Below are 17,679 nucleotides of genomic sequence, written 5' to 3'. Positions count from 1 at the left end.
TCCATCAGCTAGCTCTATACCATCCATATGTGGAACCACCGATTACAGCAAATGGATAAGTTTTGAGTACTGTGGACAAGTTCACTTACCTTGGCAGTGTCCTTTCTAGGGAGGTACACATTGACAATGAGATTGACACTCACATTGCCAGAGCTCCAAAAGAAAGTAAGGAAGAGAAGAGGTATTAGATTGACTACCAAACTGTAGATCTACAGAGCTGTTGTGTTGATCTCATTGTTATATGCCTGTGACATGTCAGGAAATTGAATGGCCTCCATTTAAATTATCTTAAGACGATTCTGAAGGTTTACCTGGCAAGAGAAGATACTAGATACTGAGATCCTTTCTCAAGCTAGACTGCCTGGCATTCCAACATTACTATAGAGAGTGCAAAGAGTGCAGCTACAATGGATTGGACATATTGTTAGAAGGCCAGATATATGCTTGCCAAAAAACCCTATTTTATGGAGAACTCACAAAGGGCAAGTGCTCACAAAGGGGTCAGAAGAACCAATACTGAGATACCCCGAAGGTCTCATTGAAGAGCTTTAGAATTGATTGTACAGCTTGGGAGGCACTGGCACAGGACTGCCCAGCATGGTGCGCCCTCATAAGTGAGGGTTGAACTCTATGAGGAAGGCAGAATTGAAGCAGCTCAAGGAAAGCAGCTCATATTTCAAAAGGAAATATGATATCCTTAAGTTTAGAATACCTACCCCAGGTGTTCACATGGACTATTTGTGTCCAACCATGGTAGAGCATTCTGAGCTCATATTGGTCTGATCAGCCACAGGAGGACACACTGTAATGACATAGTGATGTCATTTTGGTCTTCTTCCATAATGAAGGACAGAAAACAAACAATGTTTGTTGAACTGAACATAAGTCCTGGGAATTACAGTCAAATATGTCCTTGATGCCAAGAGCATCATGGGAAATATAGTTCTTTCTTTGGGATATGTACTTATATATCCTTCCCCCTTCCAATAAAATAAAAATCTATCATCCCAACAAATTAAACTGAGTGTCCATCTATGGCCATACATCTTGACTACAATTTCATAAAGTATATGGAACTCTTTGTATAGAAACACCTTTCCATATTAACTGTTTGTAGTTTATAATCTTAGAGGGTTACCTGTGATATTAGGCAGTAGGTGATTTGCTCATGATCCCAGAGCTAGAATGTGTGAAAGGTAGAATTTCAATTCAAGTCTTCTTATCTCCAAGCTAAACATTCTGCCTATTTGCTATCTCTTGGCCAAAAGTACATTTAAAATATACAGTAATTCACATATAGTTTACTTACAGGCTATTTTCACAGATACATAGATAACCTATAGATATATCTTATTAAGTTGATTTTAGTTATGTCCAACTCTTCGTGACTCCATTTAGGGTTTTCTCAACACAGGTACTATTGTGGTTTGCTGTGTCCTCCAACTCATTTTACAGATGAGGAAATTGTGGCAGGGTTAAGCTACTGCATAGAGCCACACAATTATTAAGAGCATGAGAACAGATTTGAACTTGGATCTTCCTTTCTCCAGGCTCAGAGCTTTATCCACTAGGCCACCTAGCTATCCTATAAGTGTAGAGTTTATAACATAGAGAGGCAAACATTTGATCAAATTCTGCCTTATATTCAGAAATATAAGACAATAACATATAGTAAACTAAAGGGATCATATGGAAAAGATATACACTATCACATGTTGGATTTTCATAAAAAGTATAAATTATAAATATGCCATTTTTTTGCTGGGGAAAATTATAGACAGCTAAAGATTCTGACAGAAGCATCAAAGAATTCATGTAAAGACTGACCCAGAAGGGATTTTAGGGACAAAAATGTTATTTTAAGTATTGTTGTGGACTAAGGGCCAGGAAACCACTGATTCCTAAACATTCTAAACATCCAAAAAGTTGAACGGTAAGGAAAGAAAAGGATGTGAGAAGTTATCTCACATCCCAAGATGTGAGTTAGCTTCCCAAAGGAAAGAAGTCATCAGAGTATAAGTAGGAATAGGGGCAGGAGAGTTTGGGGGATTAAGATCCCCCTACAGTGGACTGTCCTCCAAAGGAAGGAGAGAAGAATTGAGGAATGAGCAAGGGGGATGTAGGGAGATGTGGATGGTTTGGTAGCTCTGATTGCAGAGATGAGATAATTAAGGATAAGTAGATGAGGAGTGGTAGGTCAAAAATGATGGGGTTTCAGGGAGAGGCAAGGTACTTTATTCAAAGTTCATTGGCCTCATCTCTATAACTTGCACAATGGGATGGAGGGTGGGAAAGGGGATGTAGATCAACAACTATAAAACATATTTTTCTGTCCAACATTTCCCCTACTACACACTGAATGGTACTATCTACTTACATGTATTCCATTAGTTATTAAATGTCCATCATCTTCAAAGCACTCTACTAGACCTCAGAGGAAGGGAAAGAAAAGGTTTTTATAACTCCTGTGCTAAAATGTTAATTGCTTTTTCAATTCTTTCTTCCAGAGCTTACTGTGATTATTTTTTCTTGAATTTCCTAGTCAGGATATGGTCTAGATGTGTCCAGGAATCATCCAGGCAGGAGGTGGGGGGAAAAGTGGAAAGGGAGAAGGAACATCCTACACTTCTTCCTTCCCAATTAAATCCAATGTGTGACTGATGCAGTTAAGGAGAATCTTCAAGTCAGCTTAAGCTTTCTATCTATAGAATTTCTCCAGGTCTGATCAATTGACTATCCAATTCTAAACAAGCCTGTCTCTAGAATAAGAAGACAGACACTATGCTATATCTGGCTACACCAGCAGCTACAGTATGATCTTGGAAACATACTGGTAATAATAATAATAAAATAATAATAATAACAATAACAATAATAATAAATATTTCTATGGCATTTTCAGGTTTACACAAAGTTTTGCATACATTTTCTCATTTGCTGCTCATACAACCTGTTTTATTATTATCCCTGTTTTGAGGAAGAAACTGAGGCTCACAGGAGTTAATTGGCTTTTCCAGGATTGTTTAAGCAATAAGTACCAGAAGAAGAATTTGAATCCAAATCTCTTCCAGAACTCAGTTCAACATTCCTATTGCAATAATGAACTGCTTCTCAAATTATCATAGAGAAAGCAGTTAAAATTAACACAATTATAAGGGGAAGAGAGGCAGTGATTTGGTTGTTGCTGTAAGAATTCAGGATAAAGGCCACTAGTTCTACTTTGCCCCTCTATTACTGCTCAGTATATCACCAAGGTAATATGCAGACATCTGAGTTCAAGCAATTAGGGGCATGATGGAAATTGAAAGACATTTGCTAACTGGAACTAATACATCAAGTGGATTAAAGTAAGTCTCTAGATAGAACTTTAAAGATCTTCTGGGTCAACTCCATTTTTTTTAGATAAGGAAGTAGAATCTATTAAAAAAGGCTGACTTGGGGGCAGCTAGGTGGCACAGTGGATAGAGCACCGGCCCTGGAGTCAGGAGTACCTGAGTTCAAATCCAGCCTCAGACACTTAATAATTACCTAGCTGTGTGGGCTTGGGCAAGCCAATTAACTGTATTTGCCTTGCAAAAAAAAAAAAACAACTAAAAAAAAAAGGCTGATTTGGTCTGAGTGATTCTTCCTGTGCTGGCTAGGTGAGGCTGTGAGGCTAACTCACAAAATAGCTTAAATAACCCTTAAGGCACTAGGTAGCTCACCAAAGAGTTGTTAGCATTCCTTTTCTAGAAAGAAGTTGCCTAGCAGCTGCAATTCAGCTAGCACAGCAAGAGTTCCTATTTTGTAATATTAGAAGGACCATGGTGAAACCATGACATTTGTTCTTCATTCCTACTACTAGATCAGAATGACTGTTCACTCCCCACCCTTTGCATTAATGCATCTTATTCCTTTGCCTTTTGTTCCCTAGAATTAACAGTTCTCTGACAGTATAGCTATAAATAGCTTTATTTTATAATTGTACAATTTAGATTTTACTTCACTCTTCACTTCTCCAGGTCATTTTACAGATAAGGAAACTGAGGCAAACAAGGTTAGGTGACTTCCCCAGAATCACAGAGCAATTAAGTGTCTGAGGCTGGATTTGAACTCCGGTCTTATTCCAGGTCCATCATTCTATCCACTCTATCCATCTTATCCACCTAGATGCTCACTATGTACATAGTGGTTAACATAAACAACTATTTATTGAATGAATAGTTTGTAGACTTCCTGTGGAAAATCTGAAGATCCAAGATGACTTCTCTATGCCACTATGTTTTTAGACAACCCAACTATGAGCAGACTTGGTTTTGTAAGGCAAACTAATTTGAGCTTTTTTTTTTATTTTGCAAGGTAATGGGGTTAAGTGACTTGCCCAAGGTCACATAGCTAGTTATTATTAAGTGTCTGAGATCACATTTGAACTCAAGTCCTCCTGACTCCAGGGCCAGTGCCCTATTCACTGCACCACCTAGTTGCCCCCAAACCAGTTTGAAAAAAGAACATAAAAAACAATATAATCAGGAAGGTCAAATTTCTAGAATAACAATTTGCAAACACTCAAGTCTGTTTTGGAGTACCAAGGCCCCAGCTGCTTTTCTGTGGTGAATGGAAAACTGTGTGACTCATCTACTTAGGATAGTACCTTTCCTAAGAGATAGGGTTGCAATGGGAGCAAATCCCCTAAGGCATCCTTCCTGGAGCTCCCTAGGTCCTTCCTGACCCTTGGGCAAAGGCCGGCTGATAAACTCCCAGAAGCTGTTTTCTGAATCCATCTGGGTTTCTGAAGATTAATTCTTAAACTTTTCTGATCTGAAGTGCCTGCGTATGAAGCCAAAGAAGCATGTTAGCAAAATGCATCTAATCATGTTAGTTTTTATTAATTCGTTTCACTTTATGTACTTGAGAGTTAAGACCTCCTCAGTAGGCTATGCAAATTTATGCAAAAGAGCAGGTGGACCCATGAGTCCCAGAATTCTCCCCTGCCCCTCCCCTCAACCCTCTCCTTCACAAATACAACATTGTTCTAATTCCCTTTTGGACTCTTCAGAGCGATTTCTCTCTATACAGGAAACATACTCTCCTCTGCAGGCCTGTGCAGAATATTCATTCTATCTAATTAGCAGAGACAGCTGAGGTTATGCAGATGGAGACTGAAGAATCTGTACAGACTTGCTGAGGGAAATGGGGCTGCATCGTGCCAGAACCCTTTCCTAGCAAAGGGTTTTTTTTTTTTTTTTAACAAAGATTGAAAAATGAGAAGGGAGAGCTCGGCAGGGGGAAGGAGAACTTGGATGGAAACCGAAGAAGGGATTGTTTTAGAAAGCACTTGACTCACCTTATCCCGAAGGGAGCTTAGGCCAGATCATGGTAGCTGCAGCAAGCCTGGGGGATCTCCTCAGGATAGAGCATGGCCTCCTCATCCAACTTGGCTGGGGGCTTGGGCTTAAAGCCCCTGCTTGGACATGTGCTGCGTCTGCAGTAATCATGAAAGAGTGGATTCAGCTTTGAAGTCCCACACACCTGCTGGCTGAGGTCAGTTTAAAAAGTGGAAACAATGCTCTTTTCACATACCTTGGAGATCTTGTCAGGAGGTAGAGTTAACCAAATGGAATCCATTTTGTAATTTTTTTACATTTTATTGATTTTTTTATTACATTATGGAAAATTTCTGATTATTTCCCTTCCCCATAGAAACTTCCTTTCTTTCTAATAAAGAAGAAAATTAAGTAAAACTGACTTTGTTGACAGCATTCCATATTTATAGTTTCTCATCTCTATACAAAAGGAAGTGTTTTTCTTTATCCATACACTGGGAAAAAAAGAATGGTCATTGCATTTAATTTGAGTTCAGCTGTCTTTTAGTGTTATTTATATTACAGGAGACACTGTATATATTATTCTTTTGGTATGGCTTTCTTTAGCTAAATGGAATTTCCTTTCTCATGCCCTTGCCAGTGACCTTGAGGTTAGATTATTTTTTTTCAGGGTCACCTGTAAAGCTGAAAGACAGAATGAGGCCTATGCATAGGCAGGCAGAGGAGAGTGGTATGAGTATGTGGTATGAGTAGGGAGGCCTCTAAAGGTCTTTTTTTTTTCTTTTGGTCACTCCAAAATTTTCTGGTGCATTAGTGGTCAACATCTCCATCAAAAATTATTTACTCCATGGAGTTGTGGGAAAATCTGGGGGTGGGGTTGGAGTTCAGGATAAAAATCATTTGTTATGTGGGTTCTGTGAGAAAAAGGACCCTGAAGGAGACAAAAAAAAAAAAGATGCAAAAGGAAAAGGTTCCTCAGTAGGAGGGGGAAGGAAGGGAAAAGAATAAATTGATTAAAGCCAATAATGTGCCTAGTGTTTTAACTATCATGTGTTGAGTGCATTACAAATATCCTATCATTTGATTGCATTTGATATCATAGGGAGTGAGCCTTTTAGAACAGCATTGCTTTTCTCTGATCTTATCATCTGAATTCTTAGTACAAAATAACAGATTTTCTTTAATTCCATTTCTGAGATCTGATGACTCCCTTCTTCCCTCCCGTCCTTCCTTCCTTCTCTCCTAGCCTCCTTCCCTCTTTCCTTCCTTCCCTCCCAACCTCCTTCCTTCCTTCCTTGGAGGTTAAATGTCTCCTCTTTCTCTTCCTCTTGCTCCTTTCTGCTCCTGATTTAACACAAGAAGAATGTTCTAGGGACACAAGGTTTGCATAATTGCCCTAGAAGTCCTAGATAAAAGCAAATTCTCTAATTTCTGCTTAGCTTCTACTTATAGTTATTATCTCACAAGTAGCTGAGATGAGTGAGGGACTGCTACTCAGAAATCCTCAAATGGATTGATGCTATAGCATCTAGGTAGGCCCAGAGTATCATTCCTTTGACTCTGATTCTAAAATATACCATCAATCATTCAAAAGATATATCATCAGAGAATATCCTCTCTTACTGACACAGTGGCAAAGATAACCTGTCTTTGGGGTATAGAAGAAATCAGAGCCATACCTATTTTCTAGGTCCTTCCATTCCTTCCCAGGCCAGATAAATTATTTCATTAATATGAATTGAAACTCTCTCCACCTACAGACAACTCACTTGTGTCTTATAGTATTAGATAAGTGCCTAGGGGACACCACAACTACTGTGAATTAGAGACAGAGCTTGAATTCAGGTCTTTCCTATTTGAAGACTGGCCCTCTGTCCACTGCTCTTCAAAACATCCCAAAAGTTTCATTAGCTTTTGTGTCAATGCTGTTTCCCTGTTTTTCTTTCACACAAAAGAAATTCAAAACATTTTCTTTTCAGTTCTTTAACACTTTTTTCTATTCCTATATTAATTAATTATCTCACCAGCTAATTATGAACTTTCCTTGTGTTTTGGGGGTAGGAGACACATTTTTGACTCTGCTTATTTATTTTTGGGCTTCAGCTGCTAAAAATAAAGCGAACTGATTGACACTAACACAAAGCCAGATAACAAGATATTTCAGCAGTACGTCAGGATCTCTAAAGGCCTTTAGCAGCTTTTTTAGCCTGATTCTCTTGTGAACTGTGTGACCTTGGATAAATCAGTTAAACTCAGTTTTCTATTCTGTAAAATGGGGATAATAAAATAATGTAGCCTGGCTGTTCTGAGGATTCAGAATTAATATAAATAATATGCTTAACCAACCTAAACATGTTATTTAGCTATCAGTTATTGTTGCTAATCTAACATTGACATTATTTAACATTGAGATTTTAAGAGAGAGAGAGAGAGAGGTCTTTAAGTCTCATTAGGAAGGTCTAAATTCAATTCTTACTTCTGACACATAGGAATTGTGAGACTCAGGGTAAATCATCTAATCTCTCAGTACTTCACTCAGCTCTCTATATTGCAAATAAGTATATAACCACGTTAGTAGAAGGAGTTCCCTCATTGAGAGACAAAAGATCTCTTAGAAAATATCAATATAGCAAATCAGAGAAGACTAATTTGAAGGGACTTTAGGGATCATCTAGGCCAGTGGTCTTCAAGTTTTTTTAGTCTCAGATTCCTTTTACACTCTTTTTTAAAAAAATAACTTAAATTTTTTAAAAAATTTATTTAAGGTAGTGGGGTTAAGTGACTTGCCCAAGGCCACACAGCTAGGCAATTATTTAGTGTCTGAGATAGAATTCAAACCCAAGTCCTCCTGACTCCAGGGTCTGTGCTCTATTCACTGTGCCACCTAGCTGCCCCTCCCTTTACATTTCTAAAAATCATTGAGGACTTCCTCCACATTGAGCTTTTATATGGGTTATATCTATATATTTATTATATTTAAAATTGAAATTGATAATTTTTTAAAAATCATTTATTCATAAAATTACATAACATAGCCATTGCATGTTAATATAAATATCATATAATTTCCAAACCAAAAAATTGAGAACAGTAACATTGTTTCACTTATTTTTGAAAATCTCTTTAACATCTAGCTTAATAGAAGACAGTTGGATTCTTATACCTACTTTTGTACTTTGTCTGTAGCTATATGTTGTTTTGGTTGAAGTATATAAAGAAAATTGATATCATGCAGCTATATAGTTAGTATTTTAATAGATACAAAATGAGTGCATTTTGTAAAAGGAGTTTTGACCTTGCAGATACCCTGAAAGGGCTTTTAGGTCTCCTGGGTTCTATGGACATCAATGATTTAGGCTTCTCCAACCCCTTCCCCCTTCCATTCATACTTTTTTTGACTCTTGGCCTTTAACAGCTTAAAAAAATTATTTATTAAGCACCTTATCATGGTCATTGTATCTATTGATTGAATTGCAGCAGATAGAGTAACTGGGTCTGGAGTCAGGAAGACGCTTCTTCCTAAATTCAAATCTAACCTCAGATACTTATTAGCTGTGCAACCCTGGGCATGTCACTTAACCCTGTTTGTCTCAGTTTCTTCATCTGTAAAGTAAGCTGAAGAAGGAAATGGCAAACCACTTCGGTGTCTTTGCTAAGAAAACCCAAAATGGGATAATGAAAGTTGGATATGACTGAAAATGACTATACAACAACATGATTACGTAATTTTTTTTTCCCCTTGAGTTTCACAATAGCTTTGTTGAGGTAGGCATAAAAGTCAAATCAATCAACAGGCATTTATTAAAGACTCATCATGTACTAAGCATTCTGTTAAAATTTAGTGAAAAGAAAAAGCAAAAATTGACCACAGTGTCTGCCTTCAAGGAGCTTACATTCTGTTGGTGGAGACAATATTTACATAAATATGTATATAAAAAATCAATAAAGAGGAGATAGAAGGTAACCTTAGAGGGAAAGGTGCTACCAGCTGGGAGGACTGGGAAAGACCTGATGAAGAAAAGGATTAACCTAGATTTAGTTAAGTTTTGAGAAAGCCAGAAAGTCTAAGAGGCAAACTCGAGGAAAGAAAGTAACAAGTATAGCGGCATGATGGACAGCCATGTGCCAACACAGACAGTGATGTAAAATGTAGTGTCATATATGAGGAATAATGAGCAGGCAAGTTAGGATTAATTGACCTTTAACTGCTCTTCCAGCTATGATTAGATGTCGCATCTCTAATTAAAGAGCTTTCCACTAGGTGATCTCTCAGGACCCTCTGAATGACAGATTCTTAGGCTGGTAGATAACGCCTTATGAGTGTGGTGTGGTTGAAAGAAAGTTGGATTTGGACTAAGTATGAATTCAAGACTTTGCCACTTATCACCTCTGTGACCTTAGATAAGACATTTATTTACCTAGGAGCAGGGGTTAGAGGAATAGGGTCTCTTTGGGACCCCAGGGCAACATCTATCTCTTTGACCTTGGGCCACTTAGCCTGTTACAAAGCAATTTTTACTGCACTGTTGTGATCATTCCATCTTCTACACAAGGGTAGTATGTGAATTTTTGCCCAATATTTTACTAAAATCTAGGTTAACTATATCTATAATATTCTTTTGATCTGCTCATCTATAACCCTTTTAGTCAGATATGTTTAACATGACCTATTCTTGGTGAATGGCATTTTTTTTGAGCATCATGTTCCTTTCTCTTCTCTTTTTTGAAAACAGACTTGAGAATGATTAGAGAGAGACACAACTAGGTAATAATTGGCATATAAAGGATAGGAGTTAAGTCAGTTGCAAGCTCGGTATGGTATGGTATGATATGGTACGTTATGGTATGGTATGGTTGACATAGAAGCTAAATGAGATCTTAGGTTACATTGAGAGAAATATAATGTTCAGGACTAAGGTGAAGAAAGAGAGGAATTTAGTACTGTTATTCTACATCTGACCCCTTGTTCAGACAACATCTGGAGATGTTGTTTTTAATTCAGGGTGCTACACTTCAGGAAGAACATTAATGTTTCTGAAAGGGATCAGAGAAACATGCTTAGAATGGGAATAGATCTATAGATTATATCATAGAAAAATCTGTTAAAGAAAATAGGAATATTTTTCCTTAAAAAGACACGACTTGGGGCAGCTAGGTGGCACAGTGGATAGAGCACCGGCCCTGGAGTCAGGACTACCTGAGTTCAAATCCGGTCTTAGACACTTAATAGTTACCTAGCTGTGTGGCCTTGGGCAAGCCACTTAACCCCACTGCCTAGAAAACAGTAAAAAAAAAAAAAAAGACAGGACCTGGGTTAGTTAGGTGGCAGTAGTGACCCTAGAGTCAGAAAAAATTGAGTTAAATCTAGCCTCACACACTGTGTGACTCTACCTCAGGTTCCTCATCTCTAAAATGAGTTGAACAAGGAAAAACTATACCACTATCTTTCCCAAGAAAATTCTCAAATGGGGTCATAAATACATGAACATGAAAAAAAGTTTAAAACTGCAGGGACTTTAGGGTCATGTACTTGAATTTTCTCATTTTACATACAAAGAGACTGAAACTAAAAGCAAATAGATAACCTGTACTAGGACACTTAGTAAGTGGCAGAACCAGGAGTTGACTCCTAGTCATGTGCTTCTGAATCTACCATGTTGTTGTTGGTGTTAAGTAGCTGTTCAACCTGGCTTGTTCCATTCTGTCAATTTCTTTGCATCCTGATTTCTCACCATCTTTCTGGTTTTTTTGAACATCAAACTTATTTTGTCCCATCGATTCCTAGGAATTGGCTTCCTCCCTCTATTAGTTGTGCTGAACTGATTCTGATCTTCAATACAATACAGGCATGATTTTGGCTTTTCAAGTATGTTCCCTGTTTCCCCCAGTTATGGGATCAAAAATTTAGAGTTGGCAGTGACCTAGGTCATATTGTCCAAATCCTTCATCTCACAGATGAGAGAAGTTACCTCAGGTCATATAGGGAATGAATAGTAGATTCAAACCCAAGTTTGTGGGCTAAATCCCACACTCTTCCCAGTATACTAATGAAGTTAAGTTCTCTTGACCTGTTCCCACCCAGTCCATCTTAAGGATGTCATATTAAGTCTTTAAGAAGGTAGTCTTCTATCCAACTCATTTCAGCCTAAAGAACATGCCACGGTACTGAGCATTTGCTTCAATCAGATCCATATATATATGTATATATATGTATGTATATATAGTGTGTGTTTGTATTTGTAACCTATGCACATACATAAGTATAAATAAATATATATATGAAATGAGGCAAAGATGTTGACCATTCTGTAGTAAATAAGTGATCAATTCTTCAGAGTTCAGTTCAGAGATGTCACCCAGATTGTTAACAATCAGGGAGACAGAGAACTAACTTGAAATGTAGGAAGAGGAAGGTGCTGCCAATAACTGCTAATGACCTTAATGAGAACATCAGCTTCTCTCTTCAAATTGGAGGTTTCCCCTAGAGAGTATATAAAACCAAAGAGATCCCTTGGTTGGTACTCCCTGAATTGTTTCTTATATTCTGACTATAGAACCAATTAGGTTGGAAAGAAGAAAAGAAAAGAAAGAAGGTCAATGAAAGCTTTTTGAGACAAATATAGGGCAATACTGTGGCATTTGGTAAACTGACTTGCTTTCCCTGAATCTCTTTTTTATGTGTTGTATATATGTATCTGAAAAGTTATGTGTGTAATTCCAGTCCTCAAACTGGATGGCAAGGGATTCTGTCCTCATTAGTGGAAATCAATGTCCCTTGCCTATGTAAGGGGTGGAGTTGGGATTGGGGAAAGAGGAGACAGAGAGAGAGAGAGAGAGAATGAGAATGAATATGAATGAGAGTGAGTAATAGCTTTAATGTCTTTAAGTCTTTGAACCTGCTTCTGGCTTCCACCTTCAAGTTGGAAGACATGGATGAAATTGTAGGTTGCTAAAGGAAAAGGATCTGGGAATCCTATCTATGTTAATAATATTGTGACCCTGGGTAATTCTTGATTCATGATCTCATCAGGAAAATGTGGTTATTGTACCAGATGAATTCTATGATTATTTTGTGCTCAGTAGCCAGAATCTTATGCTTAAACTCATGTGTGTGTGTGTGTGTAAAGATTAGACAAACATAGAACCAAATAAATGATAAATACCAAATCCAATTTTATTAGCAGAAGCCTATTAATGCCGAAATCAAACAAAAGATCCCCCCAATTTGTGCACACTTCTCTTTTATCTTGATATGAAAAGAAGCAACTTCATACTTTGTGACTATCTCTAAACTACTTATTGACCCCCCTGTCAAATCTATCAGTAGTCATTCTAACATGTTTCTGCTTCTGTCTCTTCTTTTGTGCTATGGTTTCTCAAAATCTGTAGAAAAGATAGTTAATGATTTCTGTACTCCTGGCCTCCATCAGAGATCTTGGGTTTATACTAAATTCAAAAGGCCAACTACTGAACTGAGAGTTGGTGGAAAGACTTGCTAAGAATGATTGGATTTTGCAAATTAGCCTGTAGGTGGGAAGAAACCCCCACATGATTAAAAAAGGAAAGTAGCAGTTTCACCCAAGATCCTCAGGGTCAATTCTGCCAGCCTGGGCTAATTTTCATTCTTTTAGATAAAGCTTCAGAGTGTGTCACTCAGCAGCAGCAAATGAGTGGGTGATCTCGCAAAGCAAATTAAATCTTGGTAATTAATTCTCTTCATTTAGGATTGGGGATGAGAAGAGCAATGAGAACTTATGCCTGGTGTGAGAATGATAGCACTTGTGGCTTAGCCAACCGAAGCTTAAGAAGTCTCTTTAGCAAACTTATTTTTATTTCCTAGGGAAGGGTGTTGAGGGGTAGTAGTTAGAGGAGCTAATAGGAAATTCCTTCAGGGATACAGCTTACAATCCAGCTGGGTCTGGGTTTGGGTCTTATGATCAACTCTCTTGTCCATTGTTGTTGTTGCATTACTTCTTTTCCTTCCTTCCTTCCTTCCTTCCTTCCTTCCTTCCTTCCTTCCTTCCTTCCTTCCTTCCTTCCTTCCTTTTCATAAGGCAATGAGGTTAAAAGTGACTTGCCCATGGTCACACAGCTTGGTAATTATTAAGTGTCTGAGGTCAGATTTGAACTTGGGTCATCCTGACTCCAGGGCCGGTGCTGTATTCACTGTGCCACCTAGCTACTCCATATTGAGTTGTTCAGTTGTATTTGACTCTCTGTAATTCCATTTGAAGTTTTCTTGACAAAGATATTGGGATGGTTTGCCATTTCCTTCTCCAGTTTATTTTATAGATAAGGAATCTGAGACAAATAGGATTAAGCAATTTGCTCAGGGTCACATAGCTAGCAAGTGTCCTTGCCATTCTATTATTTCACCTCAGTATGCCCATCCAGTGGATTAAAAGTCACCTTCTTTCCCTTTTTATATATCATATGATACTCTTCATGATCCCTTTCTCTTGACACATGACCCATCCATTTTCTTTTTCATATAAGATTCTTTGAAAGATATAGCAGCAATTAAAGAATATGAACAGTTCTGGGAAAAGATTGCAAATATTTAGCAATCATATGAAAGAAAGAGTAGAGGACTAATAATAAGAGAAATGCAAATCAAAACAACCCTGGTTTTACCCCATACCCTGCAAATTACCAATGGTTGACAAAAACATTGGAATGTCAAGGTCAGAGGGTCACACTTGTGTATTTTTGGTGGTTGTGAATTATTATAACAATTATAACAATTCTGGAAAACTATTTAAAATTTTGCAGCTAAATACCACAAACCTTCAATTTATAAAAAAAATTAGAATTGTATGAAGTTCAATAAAGCAAAGCACAATAAAATGATGTATGCCTTTATAAACAAATAATATATAGCATAGCAAATTGGGGATAGTCTCAGAGAGAAGGTATCAAGCAAGACAAAGGAGAAGTAAAAAAGACTTCTTGAAGAAGTTAAGACTTTAGCTGAGACTTAAAGAACACAGGTGAGCCAGAGGGAGGAGAGGAGGAAGGAGAGAATTTGAAGCACAGTAAAAATCATGATCTAGACCATACCTTATTTAGTGATTCCCCAATAATCATATGGGAAGATAGGTGGCACAATGAATAGAGTGCCAGGTCCAGAAGACTGAGTTCAAATCCAGCCTCAGTGATTCCTGAGCAATCACTTAACCCTGTTTGCCTCAGTTTCTTCATCTGGAAAATGAGCTGGAGGAGGAAATGGCAAATACTTTCAGTATCTTTACCAAGAAAACCTCAAAATGGGATCACAAAGAATTGGACACAATTGAACAACATAATGGGCACATATATTGTTTCTAGTCCTTTGCTACTATAAAAAATAAAAGAGGCTTATTCCTAATAAGTGATTCTGGGGAGTACCTAGAAACAGGTGTGCTTGGTGGCTGGCTTTCCACAGCTACACTTGAACCTTGGCCTCATACTTCTTGAGTTTCAGTTTGCAGAGGACCCTTCAGTCTTCCTACTGTGCTAATCTTCATCAGGAGTTATTGATCTTTTTGTCATGTCCCTAAAAATGTTGTCTCCTATTCACACATTTTCCCTTACCCTCTATTATAGTCGCTTCTGCCAAGTCTATAGGTCTGTTCTTTCTGCCATCTTCCTGTCCTCTTTCTCTCACTCTGAAAGTCCTCTTCCCTTTTGCCCTATTAAATGACAGGTTTTCCAGTCCACTGCTTGTTGTTGGCTCCTCTTAGTCACCTACCTATACAGTTTTATACTCACATTTGTTTCCTTTTCTCCCACTTCTGTGTTGGGAAGGGTCTCATTAGAGTAAATTTTAATATTTCCTCTTAACTTCTCCTGAAAATTATCTCATATAATAAACATGGTAAGTGAATGAAACCAAATTCCAATGCCTAATATTACAAAATGTTTATTTAATTAATATATGTTGTACAGATTCATTGTTTTTCAGTCATTTCAGTTGTGTCCAACCCTTTGTGATATTTGCCATTTCTTTCTCCAAATAATTCATAGGATCATGAATTTAAAACTGAAAAGACTTTAGAAAACATCTGGTTCAACCTTCCCACCCATTTTACAAATTGTAGAAACTGAGGCTCAAAGAGGTGAGATGCCCAAAATAACACAGAGAGGATAAAGCAGAGCTATATTTTGAATATAGGCCCTCTGTCTAAAATATAAGATTTATGTTGCTACCCAGTATCCTCAGTATTTCGCTCATTCTAGGAAATTTTTTTTCTAAGTCAAGTAATTCTGAACAAAAACGAAGATGCTATTAACCTGTGTCTGCCTCTAAACAACAATATTGCCAACAGGAAACTGCAGGATTGCAATGTCTATAACTCAGGTAGAATTATAACATCTGCTCCTGTTTCCACCAACTGTAGCAATCCTTTCAAACAACGATTATATTGGGTTGTATTGTGTCTGGTTTTATTCCTCCCAGGTCTTGGCAAAAATGGGGGTAACCTAGGTAATGTGTATATGAGCGTGTTTGTGTGTGTGTGTGTGTGTGTGTGTGTGTGTGTTTCTGTATATGTGTACATTTTAATCAATAGAAGGAATATCATCCCCCTTTAATTGGTAAGTGCTCCAAGAATTAAGACAATTTAAGAACAACTAATATTTCTCTTTCTGGTGAGAATGACTGGCCCAGGATGATCAACACCCAAAGTAGCAGGAAGTTTAAAGTTACAATAATAGAGTGGGGGTGGTTATAGCTTGTCTTAGGAGGTCTTTTTTCCCCAAGAAATGAAAGGTTGGATTAGAAGAGAAATTAAATCTGGGTCTGAGAACCATCTTCAAGATGATAATTGAACCTAAAGGAGATGTTGAGATCAGATGAAATAGTATGGAAGAAGAAAAGAAGGTCCAGGACAACCCCCATGGTATATCCACATTAGTCTATAAAGGATAAACGACTTCTTTCTCCACTAATCTTTTCTATTTGCTGCTTTTTTATCTACTACTCTCTAACATTACTACTATTTTTTAAGACCCAGGTTTTTTGACTTAGAGCAGAAGGGGAATTGTTAAAATTTTTGTTCATAGCCCCAGGGCCTATTTTAGCTTTATGTAACTTGCCCTTAGAAATTAAATCTGACTTTTGCACTAAATTTAATGTAATATCACTTTTGAATTATGACCATAAAGTCTTTAAACATCTATTTCTTTAATATACCAGATCATTAGCCTTGAGTCCCTGATAAGATTTTCAGGAACAAGACTTTCATTTAATTTCAGGGGCCGAGTGGAGCTGGAGACCTTTGTCCTTCCCTCTCCACAAACCATTACTATGCCTTTAGTGACTTTTGTCCTCCCACATGTCTGGACACCAAGTTGTTATGCTTCCTACACACTTCCCTAATGACTTCAGGCAAATAGTGCCCGGTGTACAGATACAGTGTGTAGTTTATACATCATAATTATTAATTGACACACAGTAATATAAGTTCAAATAATTATCTTGAATACCCAGTTGGGACAGGTCAAAAGTTTCCTTGTTTATCCATAATAGGGATTTATTTTCTGTAAAAAACAACAAATCTATCTCCATTCCTTAGACTTAACTTGGTATGAATTTGACTGTTGTCACATTAGATTATGAAGGACAAATCAAGAAGCTACTAGAATTAATGGAAAACCCAAGTCTTTCTTCCTATTTTAGTACATTCTCCACTCACATGACAAGTTGATCTTCCTAAATCATAGGTATGATCATATATCTCTATTCAACAATCTCCAATGGTTCCCTATCAAATAAAAATTCCTCTATTTGACATTCAATCTACCCAATGTTCATATTCTCTATTGTATCAATATACAACTCATGTCATCCATGTGTTACCTGTCATTTTCTACTTCTTCCAATAACATCCATCCTGAAAAATATGATTTCTACTTTCTACTGTTTCTACTTTCCAATCTTCATACACCTTACTTACCCCCAGGTACTCTGAAATTCATTGATTCTGGCCTCCTTACTTTTTCATCTGTCTTCCAAGTCTGAAAATTTCTCCCTCCTGGCTTCCTTGGCTTCCTACCAATCTCAGCAGAGATCCCACCTTCTACTACAGGGTTAGGGAACCTTGTTTCTGCCATGGACCTTGAGTCATTCTTGAGTCATATAAAATTCTCAACTTAAAAATTAGCCATTTAATTAATTCATTTCTAAAAGCTCTTAGATTTATTGAATTCTGAATATTTGAATTTTGAGTCCCTCTTGTAATTGCCTTGGCAATGCAGACCAAATGATTTGCAGTCCTTACACAGCCAGTGGGCCAGACATTTTCTGCTCCTGTTCTCTATAAGATGCCTTTTCTGATCCCCTTTAATTTTAGTATCTTCCCTCTACTGATTATCTTCAATAATTGATTGTGTGTAG

The sequence above is a fragment of the Macrotis lagotis genome, chromosome 1 (genome assembly GCF_037893015.1).
Source record: "Macrotis lagotis isolate mMagLag1 chromosome 1, bilby.v1.9.chrom.fasta, whole genome shotgun sequence".
NCBI classification, from domain to species: domain Eukaryota; kingdom Metazoa; phylum Chordata; class Mammalia; order Peramelemorphia; family Peramelidae; genus Macrotis; species Macrotis lagotis.
Note: the sequence above shows the minus strand (reverse complement) of the source record.